Source organism: Schistocerca cancellata, chromosome 9 (genome assembly GCF_023864275.1).
Source record: "Schistocerca cancellata isolate TAMUIC-IGC-003103 chromosome 9, iqSchCanc2.1, whole genome shotgun sequence".
NCBI classification, from domain to species: Eukaryota; Metazoa; Arthropoda; class Insecta; order Orthoptera; family Acrididae; genus Schistocerca; species Schistocerca cancellata.
In genome coordinates, this window is record NC_064634.1 from 384,544,758 (window position 1) to 384,557,139 (window position 12,382).

At 43.5% G+C, this 12,382-nt stretch overlaps 1 long non-coding RNA gene across 2 annotated transcripts in view; it reads right to left on the bottom strand.

The window, feature by feature from the left end:
• Positions 1–552: 552 nt before the first annotated feature.
• LOC126100385 (uncharacterized) overlaps positions 553–12,382 on the bottom strand; it is a 30,109-nt gene continuing 18,279 nt past the window's right edge. The window contains exons 1-2 of one of the 2 annotated variants that reach the window (XR_007522159.1): positions 7,391–7,578; positions 553–844 (exon numbers count right to left, since the gene is read on the bottom strand). This is a non-coding gene — a long non-coding RNA (uncharacterized LOC126100385). Of the gene's footprint in view, positions 845–7,390; positions 7,579–12,382 lie in introns of those variants that run through there. The other variant, XR_007522160.1, reaches the window with a different exon arrangement.

A 12,382-nucleotide genomic window follows, 5' to 3' on the forward strand; every position in this document is an offset into this window, starting at 1 on the left:
TCCCCAAAATTATGGAAGAACTAAAGATGGATGGGAAACGACCTAGAGGGCGCCCAAGAACACGGTGGAAAATGGGAGTGAGAATATCTGTTGAAAGGAGAGGTGTGACCTGGCAGCAAGTGGAGGAAGAAAAGTGGTGGGAGGACCGAGCCAAATGGAGAGGACTCGTCAGCACCCAGACCCGGCAGTAGCTGGAGCGGGATTCGGATATAGATAGAGTTTATAATAACTTGCGCGTATTCTAATGCAACGTTGTGTCAGAATTTGAAAGGAATTAATGAATAACTTTCGGAGATATACGATTTTGAACAAACGAACTTTCACATTTATATTGACATAACTATCAGATTGGTGCATTGCAATGCAAAATTTTCCATCTCCTTCAGTGAATGCTTAGGGATTGTACAGTCAGACTGGACGGAAGGTCTGTAAGAAACATTATTCCAAAATTTGTTTTTATGTTTTAACTTATCATTCATTTTGCTGTTGGGATAACAGTTAAATTAGTAAAACAATCCTTAGCTGAACGAAGCCAGTAGTACTTTTTCGAAGTTTATTTTTTCGAAGTTTATTTTTTCTTTTGTAATACACGTTCGTCTATAATTTTGGAAAAAGAAAATTTAGCTCTTGATAAAGCAGAGCTGTGTGTTTCTTGGACCTGCCAGCCGTCTGCTCAGCCGTTGTGGAAGGAAATGGACGGCCACCAGCGGTCTTGTAGTGCCTGGTCCCCAGCAGCTCCGTCGCCCGCCACCGGCTGCACCGGCTCCTGGTTGTTGGCGGCATCTCCGCTAGGGACCGCTGGTGACGGCGCGTCAGCAAAATTCTGCGCCATTGTGGCCACAACCTGCAGATTTCCGATTTCTCAATCACCATGTGTTAAGAAAAATCAGGATATATTTACAAGGCCTGTCGACCTAGAACAAGCATTCAGCAATGTAAAATGGCGCAAAATTCTGAGAACAATAGCAGGAAGCCAGAAGGAATGAAAAGGAAAATGAGGATGGAAGAAGAAGAATGAAGTACTTCGATTATAAATGGTGTAACGCAGTGATGTAGTCTTTCATCTACACTGTTCAATCTATACGCAGAAAAAAGCAAGGATGGAAACAAAAGGAGGGTGTGAAAGTACACTCCTGGAAATTGAAATAAGAACACCGTGAATTCATTGACCCAGGAAGGGGAAACTTTATTGACACATTCCTGGGGTCAGATACATCACATGATCACACTGACAGAACCACAGGCACATAGACACAGGCAACAGAGCATGCACAATGTCGGCACTAGTACAGTGTATATCCACCTTTCGCAGCAATGCAGGCTGCTATTCTCCCATGGAGACGATCGTAGAGATGCTGGATGTAGTCCTGTGGAACGGCTTGCCATGCCATTTCCACCTGGCGCCTCAGTTGGACCAGCGTTCGTGCTGGACGTGCAGACCGCGTGAGACGACGCTTCATCCAGTCCCAAACATGCTCAATGGGGGACAGATCCGGAGATCTTGCTGGCCAGGGTAGTTGACTTACACCTTCTAGAGCACGTTGGGTGGCACGGGATACATGCGGACGTGCATTGTCCTGTTGGAACAGCAAGTTCCCTTGCCGGTCTAGGAATGGTAGAACGATGGGTTCGATGACGGTTTGGATGTACCGTGCACTATTCAGTGTCCCCTCGACGATCACCAGTGGTGTACGGCCAGTGTAGGAGATCGCTCCCCACACCATGATGCCGGGTGTTGGCCCTGTGTGCCTCGGTCGTATGCAGTCCTGATTGTGGCGCTCACCTGCACGGCGCCAAACACGCATACGACCATCATTGGCACCAAGGCAGAAGCGACTCTCATCGCTGAAGACGACACGTCTCCATTCGTCCCTCCATTCACGCCTGTCGCGACACCACTGGAGGCGGGCTGCACGATGTTGGGGCGTGAGCGGAAGACAACCTAACGGTGTGCGGGACCGTAGCCCAGCTTCATGGAGACGGTTGCGAATGGTCCTCGCCGATACCCCAGGAGCAACAGTGTCCCTAATTTGCTGGGAAGTGGCGGTGCGGTCCCCTACGGCACTGCGTAGGATCCTACGGTCTTGGCGTGCATCCGTGCGTCGCTGCGGTCCGGTCCCAGGTCGACGGGCACGTGCACCTTCCGCCGACCACTGGCGACAACATCGATGTACTGTGGAGACCTCACGCCCCACGTGTTGAGCAATTCGGCGGTACGTCCACCCGGCCTCCCGCATGCCCACTATACGCCCTCGCTCAAAGTCCGTCATCTGCACATACGGTTCACGTCCACGCTGTCGCGGCATGCTACCAGTGTTAAAGACTGCGATGGAGCTCCGTATGCCACGGCAAACTGGCTGCCACTGACGGCGGCGGTGCACAAATGCTGCGCAGCTAGCGCCATTCGACGGCCAACACCGCGGTTCCTGGTGTGTCCGCTGTGCCGTGCGTGTGATCATTGCTTGTACAGCCCTCTCGCAGTGTCCGGCGCAAGTATGGTGGGTCTGACACACCGGTGTCAATGTGTTCTTTTTACCATTTCCAGGAGTGTATATCAGCGATAAGATTCGTTAATGACATCGATATCCTCAGCAAAATTGAGATCGAATTACAGTGCCTGTTAAATGGGATGATCAAACTTCTGAACACAGAGTATGGACTGTGAGTAAACGGAAGAAATACGAAAATAATCAACAGCAGCAGAAATGAGAATAACGATAAAGTTTACATAAAATAAAGTGGGGACCAGGAAGCAGAGGAAGTGAAGTAATCCTGCTACCTTGGAAGCAAAATAACAAATGATGGATAAAAATTTTCAAATGTGTGTGAAATCTTATGGGACTCAACTGCTAAGGTCATCAGTCCCTAAGCTTACACACTACTTAACCTAAATTATCCTAAGGTCGAACACACACACCCATGCCAGAGGGAGAACTCGAACTTCCGCCGGGAGCAGCCGCACAGTCCATGACTGCAGCGCCCGTGACCGCCCGGCTAACCCCGCACGGCAAATGATGGATAAAGCAAGGAAAATATAGAAAGCGTGCTATCAAAAGCAAAACATTCTACTAGCATAAAAAATCGGCCATAATTTGAGGAAGAAATTTGTGAGAATCTACGTTTGCAGCAGAGCGCTGTTTGGAAGCGACGCATATGCTATGGAGGAACTACAAAGTAATGCAACAGAAGGATTTGAGTGTGGTGGTGTAAAAAGATGTTGAAAATTAGTTGAACTGATAAGACGAGAAATAAGGTCGTTCACTATAGGATAGACAAAGCTAGGAACATGTGCAAAATTTTCTCAAGAAGAAGGAGCACTGTGATTAAACACTTATTAAGGTATCAAGAAATAACTTAAATGGTACTTGAGGATATGTACAGGATATAAATTCTAGGGAAATATTAGTATACATGCATTAAACAAGTGACCACGTTGCTGCAAGTGGTGCTGAAGAGGTTAAAACAGATGAGGAATTCGTGGTGGATCACATCATACCAGTGAGAAGACTAGTGACCCAAAACAGTCTGTGACCCAAAAATTGTCAGAACAAACCGGTTTAAATTTTCTTTGTAGTTAAACCCGATACAAGCAACCAGGTAGATGAGAGATCTTTCGACTTCGGAAAAATGTTTGACGCAGTAACACACCATCGCTTATTGACGAAAGTACAGTAGCATGAGTTATCAAATGAAAATTTTACCTGGACTGAGAAACTCTTGGTAGGGAAGATGAGGAACTTAATCTTGGATCGAGAGTCATGGAGAGATGCAGAAGGATCTTTATGATTCCCGCAGGGAAGTGTGCTGGGACCCTTGCTGGTAATATGTGTGTCAATGGTGTGCCAATGTTAACAGGAACCCCATATTTTCGTAAATGATGCAGTTATCGTCCAAATGTCCAGAACTGTAAAACTGCGCACTAAACGCAAATTTCAATGAAACACAGCTGGAATCAAACAACTCTCACAATTACTACAAAAACTGTTTGAAAAAAGCTTGTCAAATATACCGTTAGTTATTGATAAAATTATAGGATTATCGCATAGACTGGATATTTCGCTAAATGTCCACATATGGAACATTGTACACCAAACGCAAAGTTCATTGAGTCACAACTAGAATAACTTATATAAATATCAATGTGTGTGTGTGTGTGTGTGTGTGTGTGTGTGTGTGTGTGTGTGTGTGTGTGCGTGAGTGTGGCCGGCCGGGGTGGCCGAGCGGTTCTAGGCGCTACAGTCTGGAACCGCTCGACCGGTACGGTCGCAGGTTCGAATCCTGACTCGGGTATGGTTGTATGTGATGTCCTTAGGTTGGTTAGATTTAAGTAGTTCTAAGTTCTTGGGGACTGATGACCTCAGACGTTAAGTCCCATAGTGCTCAGAGCCATTTGAACCATTTTTTGTGTGCGTGTGTGGGGCGGCGGTAGCAGTTAGCAGAGATATGAAACGGAATGATCAATGATCATATAGCGAGAGACACAGATGAGTCTAGAGATGGACTTACTTTCGTTGCTGATAGGATACTAGGAAAAAACAATGAGTCTACGAAGGGGACTGCCTATAAAACCCTCGAGAAACTACATTAGAATATTGTTCATGTGTATGGGATCCATACGAAATAGCAGTTATGATGGTTGTGGAAAGTATGCAAACAGGCACTGAACCAATTGTCATATATTTGTTTGAGCAAAGCGGAACTGTCTCTGATTTGCCGAGAATAGATGTAGATGTAAATGCAATGTAATAGATGTAGATAAGCCAACATAGTATTCAGCCAATCTGACCCCTGTCGAGATGCTGGTTGTTCTATAAGGTATATGAAAAAGGGTTGTCCCATATCCTAATAGGAGACGGTACAGATCAAAACTAGAAAAAATAGTTCTATAATTATTAGTCTGGAAGCAACTGTTTGTTGACAAAGATCAGTATAGAGTTGTATAAGCTGCCTTCCTCTTGACGTTCCTTGCTGATTTCTTATCGTTCCTGTTCGTCTCTTTACTGAGTCTTCCATGGATGCAGCTGTTCCAGAAAGAGCTTTAAACTGTCATCTACATCAGCTATTTCGTACATATCAATTTGAGGTTGTGCTGGCAGCAGATGGAGCCAAAGGTATAATGATTTCAGAACAATAAGTTTGATGATCCATTTTCCGAAACAATTTCCAAAAATTATTCACAAAAGAATCTACAAAGTTTGTGAAGGAAGAATTGTACCTACCAATGTTTCGGTTCAGAAATACTGCCGGTACTCAAAAGGTTTTGGTGTGCATTCAGAGCTTATTCCCGAGGTGGAGACATGTATTGAGACGTTTGTGCCTGTTTCATTATGAGAAGACCTTCGATAGAGTACAAGGTTACGAGGTGGCTGAGGTGCTAAGAAGCAGTGGGGTAGATGATACATAATTAACGTCTATTGGAATGAGTTGTGAGATTAGGAAAAGCGAAATCTGGCATATTAAAGATATGCCGAGGAATGAGACTCGGCTGTGTTGTATTGCCACTGATATCTAATCTTTATTCGGAATATTTCTTGAAAGAAGCCCTTGAAAATGTGGAAGGAGGGATCATCCTGATGGGGAGCAGCTGAACAATATTCGCTACGCTGATGACACGTAATAGCGGCTGACAGCTTAAATAGTCTCCAACATCTTGTATCCTAAATCAAGGAAAGTACTGAGCATTATAGTTTAGAACTGAACGTAAATAAAACAAAAGTAATGGTCGTCGCCAAGAAAGACATACCAAGCTGTTATCTAAATATTAACAGCAAACTTTTTGCGGAAGTGAACAAAAATTCGCATATCTTGGAAGTAACATTAGCAACCAAGGGGATAAGTCGCAAGAAATTGAAGTTCGCATTGCCGGCCGCTGTGGTCGAGCGGCTCTAGAGGATTCAGTTCGGAACTAATCGGCTGCTACGGTCGCAGGTTCGAATCCTGCCTCGGGCATGGATGTGTGTGATGTGCTTAGGCTAGTTAGGTTTAAGTAGTTCTAGGGGGCTGCTGACCTCAGATGTTAAGTCCCATAGTGCTTAGAGCAATTTGAAGTTTTTGAAGTTCTCGCTGAACAAGCCAAAGACAAGTTTTGTAAAATGCCTAATGTGTTCAAGAGCCATCACCATACAGTCTAAACAAAATTAAGGTTTCTCCGTTGCTGCACATTTCGCATCCTTTTCTATGGAGCTGAGGCCTGGACTTTGGCCGAGTCGACGGGTGAACGATTTGAGGCTTCGAGATGCGGCTGTACAGGAGACTGCTGAGAGCGACAGGGACAGATAAAATGACTAACAACGGCATTATCCGCAAGATGGAGAAATAAAAAGAAGCCCTAAACACAGAAAAATGCAGGGAACTAGAATATCTTGCTCATGTAATGCAGGATGGAAGCAGAGCACTCTTGAAAGGAAGATACCTGGTAGAAAAGGCCGCGGAAGTAGAAGAAGAAGGTCCTTTTTTTGGAAACGTAAGGACATCATACATGAGCGAAGAACTTTTTCGAACAAGCACAAGTGATATAGCGATGAAGGTCACCAACATATGGGACGGGCAGGCAGCAGAAGAAGAAAAAGAATTAAGTTTCTGCATTTGCTGAAGTGTTCACTTTTACATTTCAAGGCATTTGAAACCATTGGCCAATCTTTGCGTCACTTGGAAATATTATCAACATCTGACTTGATATTTGTACAGCACTGTTAAGAAAGTATTTCATTAGGTTCAACTTCATCGCAGGTGAAAAGTATGAGATTACTGAAACTCCCTGGCAGATTAAAACTGTGTGCTGGACCGAGACTCGAACTCGGGGCCTTTGCCTTTCGCAGGCAAGTGCTCTACCATCCGAGCTACCCAAACACGGCTCACGCCCCGTCCTCATACGTTTACATCGGCCAGTACCTCGTCCCTTATCTTCCAAACTTCAAAGAAGCTCTCCTGCGAACCTTGCAGAACTAGCACTCTTGAAAGAAATGATATTGCGGAGACATGGCTTAGTCACAGCCTGGGGGATGTTTCCAGAATGAGATTTTCACTCTGCAGTGGAGTGTGTGCTGATCGGTCCGCCACACATTTTTAATCTGCCAAGAAGTTTCAGGAAACATCCCCCAGGCCGTGGCTAAGCCGTATCTGCGCAATATCCTTTCTTTCAGGAGTGCTAGTTCTGCAAGGTTCGCAGGAGAGCTTCTGTAAAGTTTGGAAGGTAGGAGACGAGGTACTTTCCCATCTGTCGACGATTCTATCCAAGCTGTCACGCTACGTCTTCACTGTTAAGAAATCCTCATTTCAGATTTCAGTTGATACATCTCAAATGACCACACTTTCGTTGAAAAGCCTTGGTGCAGTATCGAGTCGTGTGCTACCGCCTAAGTGAAGAGAAGATGGAAACGCAGTCACTTACCACGAGAGCCAGACAGAGGAGCAGGAGAGACTTGGTGGAGGCTGCCATGACGACTGATGCAGCTCTGGCGTCTCCTCGGCCCTTATATACACGATGTGCTGGCGACGGCTGCTTGCTGCGCGAAGCGGAAGCGAGCTGCAAATATCGCGTGAGGCCTGCTGTTGCAGCTGTCTGCATCGGCAAACAAATTTTTTGTTAAGATGCCGGAAATGTGTATTGCGCAGGAGGACTAAATGGCGTCTTAGCCTGGGTCGCTAACCCGCGTCTGTGCACCAGCGCTGCCGATTCAACTTCTTCTTCTTTTTTTGATCTCATTCTGTTCGTTGAATTTGTCCGTGGGGGACGTCCGATGACAGCCGTTCAGGTTCTTTGTTGATCCGTTCACTCAGTTGTTTTATTACGGATGGTAGCTGACCCTCTGACCGAGCACGCTGAACTACCGTGCCGGCATCTTCTTGTGGTGGATGAAATCGTCACTGCGAGTATTTCGCCGACGTGTGGGGAAGAGGTGGTGAATTACAGTTCTGATCACAAATCTCTCTCTTGTGGTAGTCATATACAGGTGATGTTCCTGAGGCATATTGAGTCTCACCTTTATCTACGATAATGGTGTAGGCTTTAGCAATAAGTTAAAATTTCGTGAAAATGTCGATTCAAGAACGTTTATACCTTAGTGGGTACATGAAAAATTTGTCCGTAGCTTTCCATTCCACTTTCATTGAAAGGATAGTTACGTTGTATCGAAATATGGTGGTCTCGAGAAAAGCCATTTAAAAAGTTGAAAACTATTGGAATAATGTACATTTAATGGTAATTCATTTGATAACGAGCTAAAGTTCAAGATATATACAGAAAAACCGCTAGAGTATGTGTAACAACTTAAACTGGAAAGAACACAAGCTAAATGTTGTGGGAAAGGCGAACCCAGGCGGGGTAGCCGTGCGTCTAGGCGTCTTGTCTCGGTTAGCGCAGCTCCCTCGGTCGGAGGTTCGAATCCTCCGTTGGGCATGGGTGGCATGGGTGCGTGTGTGTTGTACTAGCGTAACTTAGTTTAAAAAGTTAGCTTAAGTAGTGCGTAAGCATAGGGACCGATGACCTCAGCAGTTTGGTCCCATAGTCCTTACCACAAATTTCCATTTCCAAAGGCGAACCGAAGACTGCTTTTTGTTGGCAAAAACTTTTAACATGCAACAGACCTACTAAAGAGAGTGCCTACACTATGTTCGTCCGTCCTCTTTTGTAGTATTGCTGCGCGGTGTGGGATCCTCAACGAATAGCATTACCGGAGTACATCGAGAAAGTTCAAAGAAATGCATCACGTATTATCGATAAATAGGGGAGAGAGCGCCACGGTCGTGATACAGGATTTGGGTGGACATCATTTAAAGATAGGCATTTCTCTTCTCACGAAATTTCAATCATCAACTGCCTCCTCGGAATCCGAAAATATTTTGTTGGCGCCTGCCTACGTAGGGAGAAACAATTATCAAATAAAATAAGGAAAATCAGAACTCGCATGCAAATATATAGGTGTTCGTTTTTTTCGAGCGCTGTTCGAGGATCATTCATTTCATTCAGTTCCGTGTCCGGTCAGCATTTCCAGAAGGTAGCAACTCCGATGGCCTTGTTGGTTTCCTCGACCAGGTCCTGTGTTGTGCAGGGTTGTTCAAGTTGAGGACAAATTAGCAGGTGGCCCGGGCCTTGTGTTCCTCCGCACTCGCAGGATGTTTATCTATCAGTTGAAAGAATGCCCCATTTTCGCATGTTGGTCTTGCTTAGAAGAACGCTCACCCTAAGACGATTGAGCGATCTCCAAATAGGATAGGGTAAGTCGTTTCCTGGAGATAGCTCTCCCTTTACAGTGATATTAGATGGTGGTAGTTTGCTCCTCCACCTGGTGATGCGGTTAGACTCTGTGTTCCCTCTAGTGGTTGAGCTCTAGCGATGAGAAAAATAGAGCATTATTGTGAAGGTGATTTGATGAACCCTCTGCAACGCACTTAATTGTGATTTGCAGAGTATCCATGTAGATGTACATGAAGACGTAGATGTAGACGTAGGTGTAGATGTAGAAGAGTTGCCTTCTTAAATCCAAGAGAATGTGGAATATTGTAACATAATTACTGTGGAGCGAACAAAAGGGCAGTATCAAAATGCTCTTGGTTCTCTTGTAAGGGAAGCCTTGTACTGGATGTAGACAAACGCTGTGTCCGTCACAGTGCGACTTCCCGGGAACGCAGTCTCCGACAGTGGATACACTACACCCTGATCGTCCGGCTTTAGCCAGTGTTGTATTGGTTTCAACCAATTTAAAACGGGTTTCCATTAATAATACGGACTTTGAGGCTCGGAAATACCATTGTGGCACTTAATTTGAGCTTTCATAGCACCTTGCTCCAAGAGGATACGAAGATCGAACCAGAGTCGAACATGCATTACAAATGGATAAATGAATGTTAGCATTCCGTAATGTAATACATTCTTTCTTAAACCCCGAAGGGTTTGTCATATATCTGTTCTACCAAGACGAAGAAATGAATGATACTTTCGACATGCAAACTGATCTTAGAAAGTTTCCTAGACAATTTTGTTTAGTTACTCATTTGCCTAGACAGTTTTGTTTAGTTACTCATTTGCGTATGACATGTTATCTAAGCGCTAAAAGCTAGTGTACACTTCATGTAGACCTATACATAATTATATATGGTTTTCCTTCATATTTTTCTTTAGTAATAAGTATTCAAAGGAACAATTTGTGCCTTTTCCAGACTACGGTATTACTTAACTGCATATCCCTAAAATATGAATTAGATACTAAGTCTACATCTTACTAAAACTACTTTCGGTCCTCCAGCTTAGTCTACATCGTACTAAAACTACTTTCGGTCCTCCAGCTTTATAATTTAGGTTCTACTAGCAAAGAACGTATTACTACAATTATTTATAGTCTTTGATCGCATATGCACTTCATTCTGATCACCAGTTCTGACGTTAGCCTTCTTCAGATCTGTTACAACAAATATAAAAGAAAAATTCCAATTGATGACTACATGACAACAAATTTAATAAACTACAATTCAAATTTGTACAGCCTCTACAGCTAATGAAGTTACAGTGCCCAAACATACCGATTGTTCCCACTGCTCATTACAAAAATAATCCTTTGATAAGTTTTTCTCTAGAACATGTACACGCCACAACTTAAAAGTGCTTGCATATGAATGATATTGGCATCATTAAATAATTGTACATAGACAAGACAGCTGCCGCACTTCGTATTACTGAATAATGTAACTTTAAAATAAGCGATTGTTTAAAAACATATAAATTTTCATCAAAAGCTGATACGAATATTCATTAATGTTTTACAACTGTTATTGTTTTTGTCGACTTCATTCCGAAGCCTGGTTTGATGTAGCTCTTCACTGTATTATACGCTGTTCAAGCCTCTTCATCTCCAAATAACTAATGTAACCTACATCCATTTGAACCCCTGCTTACTGTATTTAACTCTTCACCTTGCTCTCCAATATTTACCCCCCCCCTCCCTCCCAACTCCAGCCATCCCACAACTGCGAAACTGCCTTCATGTCTTAGAATGTACCTTGTCGACCAATCCCTTCTTTTACTCAAGTTTTGCCATAAATAATTTTTTTTATCCAATTCGGTACAGTACTTCATCATTAGTAACGTGACATCCTTATAATCTTCAGCATTCTTCTCTGACACCACATTTCAAAATCATCTATTCTCCTGTTGTTCGAATTGTTTATCATCCGCATTTCACTCCCACACAAGTCTACACTTCATACAGTACCTTCAGAAAATACTTCTTAACACCAAGATGTATTTCATGCTACAGACAGTCTGCATTGTATATTCTTTCTACATCGTCTATCATCAGTCAATTTTCTGCCCAAATAGCAAAAGTCATGTACTACTTTTAGTGTCCCATTTGCTACTCTAATTCTTTCAGCATCACCTGACATATTTTGACTACATTTCGTTACTTTTGCTTTACTTTCGTTGCTGTTCATCTTATAACCTCTCTTCAGGTATTACACTTCAGGATCCTTTGCTGTTTTTGCCAGAATGACAATGTCGTCACCAAACCTCGATTTTTTAATTTCTTCTCCTGATAGTTATCCCTTTATTTCAACTACAACAATATAAAATTAAAAGAACAGTAAAATAGTGAGAAGTATGCAACCTCGGTTGTTCTTATTAAAATAATGGAAGAGTAACTGAAAGAGCACTGTGGTCCAAAATTATCTTAGGCGTATATGATTGCACATACTTTCTTTTTTTGGTATATAATTAATTATTTAATTTCGTTTTCTTCATTCACGCTGTAAGCCAAGCACCGCTTCAGCTCCTATAGTTCCGATACGTGGTGGCACCATACGTAGCCTTCAAAATGGCGTCTATAACGGAGGTGCGTTCCAAGCAGAGAGCTGTCGCTGAGTTTCTTTCGACGGAAAACGGGCGCATCGCAGATATTCATTGGCACTTGCAGAATGTTGACGGAGACATGGCAGTGAATAAAACCACGGTGAATCGTGGAGTGAGGCGCCTGTCATCATCGCATCAAAATCACGCAAACCTTCTGATCTCCAGGTGCCGGCCACACACAGTTGTGACTCTTTCAATGTTGGAACGTGCGAATATTCTCATTCGTGGTGACCGATGGGTCACTTCTTTCTTCTACCTGCAATTTGACTAGTTCCATCCCAGCTTGCAGAAGATAAAGTTTCCGTTTGTTGTGTTTCTTTTCATTCCATCTTGGATGTTGCTGGATGAATATGGTGGTTGCATTGATAGCACAAATGTCGATGAGAGAGTAAAATACAGATAGAGGCCATTTCTTTGTTCCCCTCTTGCAGGTGTACACACGCGCCATTTGATCAATGGTATCAATTGTAATATGCATTTATAATATGCATCTATCTCGGTTTTATTCTTCTCTCCTGGAACAGTGCCTTTATCTTGGTG